This window comes from Rhinatrema bivittatum, unplaced genomic scaffold, assembly GCF_901001135.1.
Source record: "Rhinatrema bivittatum unplaced genomic scaffold, aRhiBiv1.1, whole genome shotgun sequence".
Taxonomy (NCBI): domain Eukaryota; kingdom Metazoa; phylum Chordata; class Amphibia; order Gymnophiona; family Rhinatrematidae; genus Rhinatrema; species Rhinatrema bivittatum.
This window is the reverse complement of record NW_021820378.1, coordinates 106,726-110,125: the sequence shown is the minus strand read 5'-3', so window position 1 is coordinate 110,125 and position 3,400 is coordinate 106,726. Positions and strand designations below refer to the sequence as shown.

The 3,400-nt window shown below is 34.1% G+C and overlaps 1 pseudogene; it reads right to left on the bottom strand.

The window, feature by feature from the left end:
* Positions 1-1,734: 1,734 nt before the first annotated feature.
* LOC115081582 lies at positions 1,735-3,125 on the bottom strand (annotated as a pseudogene).
* Between the last annotated feature and the right edge of the window lie 275 nt (positions 3,126-3,400).

Genomic DNA, 3,400 nt, shown 5'->3' with positions numbered 1-3,400 from the left:
CTGCTATCATATTCAGAACATTAAAATGGTTTCTTCCTAGTGTGGATAGTTTTATGTATTCCTAGAATTATTTAATCTTTAAGCTTTAATAACATTCAGAACATTTATGCTTTTTCTTTTTTTTTACCAGAGTGAAGAAGTTCAATGCAATATCAGTGTGGGGAAAATGGGCACTCATGACTGAGCGCTTGCTTTCCCAACACCGCCAATTGATCTCTCTGGGGAACCCAATTTAATATTTAAATCAGTTGCCACAGTAAAAAGGAGGTGCTAGAAATTGTATGCCCCCTAGCGCCTCCTCAGCAGCAGATGCCCAGGAGAGGTCAGCTGTAAGCCAATTAGGAAAACAGATGCTCAATTTTATAAGCATCCTTTTTCCTAACCTGTGCACAGCCACAAGTTAGGAAATGGACGCTCATTAATTGAGTGTTCCTTTTCCTAACCTGACTGCTGGCAATTTTTATTAAAAAAAATTTTAAAACCTTTTTCTCCTTTTTGTCCCTCTGACATAATTTTGCCATGATTAAGTCAGAGGAAGTTCAAAAAAAGTATTTATTTTCTGCTTTTCTGTGCCCTTTTTGGGCTACTCAGAAATTAACACTTGCTCCGGGCAGGCATTCATTTCTGAAGGTAAAAATGTGTGCGATGGGTGCGTTTTTTTTAAATTGGGGAGAATTGCTAATAGTCTCATCAACAAGCATTTGCATGTGATGAGCGCTATTAGGTTCGTAGTGGATTGGATGTAAGTTTGGATGCACTAATCCCCTTATAGCAATAGGGTTGTGGACGCACATCCAAAATGGTTATCCAACCATGGGTTAACCAGTGTGCTTGGGGAAGCGCACTGCATTTCATCAGTCTGCTTGTAATAGTGGATTTCTGATTGAAATATTTATCACAATGAAAACATTTAAATGATTTATCACCAGTATGAAGTCTGTCATGCCTTGTAAGAACAGATTTCAGATTGAAACATTTCTTACAATGAGAACATTTAAATTATTTCTCACAGTGCAGTTTCTCCAGATGGGTTTATTTTGGACATATCTTCACAGGAATGAACTACATTCATAAGCTATGGCATGATGGGGATGATTTCAATCTCTCAAATTTACTGCTAATGTACATCTTAGTACTTGCATTGTACCAAAGAAACCCTCCTTTTCAAGTTCATAAAATGTAACTTAAACAGTCAACGCATCAATATGCATTTGAAAATTCTTTTTCAGACCAGTGGCACCCAATATGCTTGGGACTATTTCAGTAACTTTCTGCCACATTTTCGGCACCAGTGTGAATTCCTACATGTTGCATTAACTGGAAATTCTGAACAAAACATTTATCACATTCAGAACATTTAAAAGGTTTTTTCCCCAGAGTGAATTTTTTCATGCCTTGTAAGAATAGATTTCTGATTGAAGCATTTATCACAATGAGAACATTTAAATGGTTTCTCACCAGTATGAATTCTTACATGTTGTATGAAATGGAAATTATGAGCAAAACTTTTAAAACATTCAGAACATTGAAATGGTTTCTCACCCTTGTGGATTCTTTCATGCTGTAATAAAAGGTAATTATGCCTGTAACTTTTATCACATTTAGAACATGTAAATGGCTTCACTCTGGTGTGAATTATTTTGTGGTGTATTAAAGAGGAAGTTCGACTGAAACATTTATCACATTCAGAACATTTAAATGGTTTCTCACCAGTGTGTTTTCTTTCATGTATTCCTAGAAAATATTTATACTTGAAGCTTTTATCACATTCAGAACATTTAAATGGTTTTCGCCCATGTGGATTTGTTCATGTTTTTTAAGATAAGATTTCAGATTGAAACATTTTTCACAATGAGAACATTGAAATGGTTTCTCATCAGAGTGAATTCTTAAATGTTGTATTAACTGGAAATTCCGACCGAAATATTTATCACATTCAGAACATTGAAATGGCTTCTCTCCCTTGTAGGTTCTTTCATTCCGCCGTGTAAGAACAGATTTCTGCTTGAAACATTTATCACAATGAGAACATTTAAATGGTTTCTCACCAGTGTGAATTCTTTCATGCATTGTAAGAACAGATTTTTGGTTGAAACATTTATCACAATGAGAGCATTTAAATGGTTTCTCACCAGTGTGAACTCTTTCATGTCTTGTAAACACATATTTCTGACTGAAACATTTATTACAATGTGGACACTTAAATTTTTTCTCAGTAGTGTGAATTCTCTTGTGTTCCCTAAGATCAGAATTCTGATGGAAGCATTTGTCACAGACAGAACATTTAAAATGTTTTTCTTTCCTATGGACCATTTTGTGGTATAGTAGAGCTCTTTTCTGATGAAACATTTTATCACATTCAGAACATTTAAATCGTTTCTCTCCCATGTGGATTGTTCATGTCTTTTAAGATAAGATTTCAGATTAAAACATTTTTTACAATGAGAACATTGAAATGGTTTAGCAACAGAGTGAATTCTTAAATGCCGTTTTAATTGGAAATTCTGTCTGAAACATTTATCACATTCAGAACACTGAAATGGTTTTTCCCCCTTATGGATTCTTTCATGCCTTGTAAGATCAGATTTCTGATTGAAACATTTATCACAATGAGAGCATTTAAATGGTTTCTCACCGGTGTGAGTTCTTTCATGCATTGTAAGAACAGATTTTTGATTGAAACATTTATCACAATGAGAGCATTTAAATGGTTTCTCACCAGTGTGAATTCTTTCATGCATTGTAAGAACAGATTTTTGATTGAAACATTTATCACAATGAGAGCATTTAAATGGTTTCTCACCAGTGTGAATTCTTATATGTCTTGTAAACACATATTTCTGATTGAAACATTTATCACAATGTGAGCATTTAAATTGTTTCTCAATAGTATGAATTATTTTGTGCTCCCTAAGATCGGAATTCTGATTGAAACATTTATCACAGATAGAACATTTAAATGGCTTTTCTTTCCTGTGGATCATTTTGTGGAATAGTAGTTCTCTTTTCTGATGGAAATTTTTATCACATTCTGAACATTTAAATAGCTTCTCTCCCATGTGGATTTGTTCATGTCTTTTAAGATAGGATTTCAGATTGAAACATTTTGTACAATGAGAACATTGAAATGGTTTTTCACCAGAGGAATTCTTAAATGTTGTCTAACCGGAAATTCTGACCAAAACTTTTATCACATTCAGAACAGTGAAATGGCTTCTCTCCCTTGTGGATTCTTTCATGCCTTGTAAGAACAGATTTCTGATTGAAACATTTGTCACACTGAGAGCATTTAAATGGTTTCTCACCGGTGTGAATTCTTTCATGCATTGTAAGAACAGACTTTTGATTGAAACATTTATCACAATGAGAGCATTTAAATGGTTTTTCACCAGTGTGAATC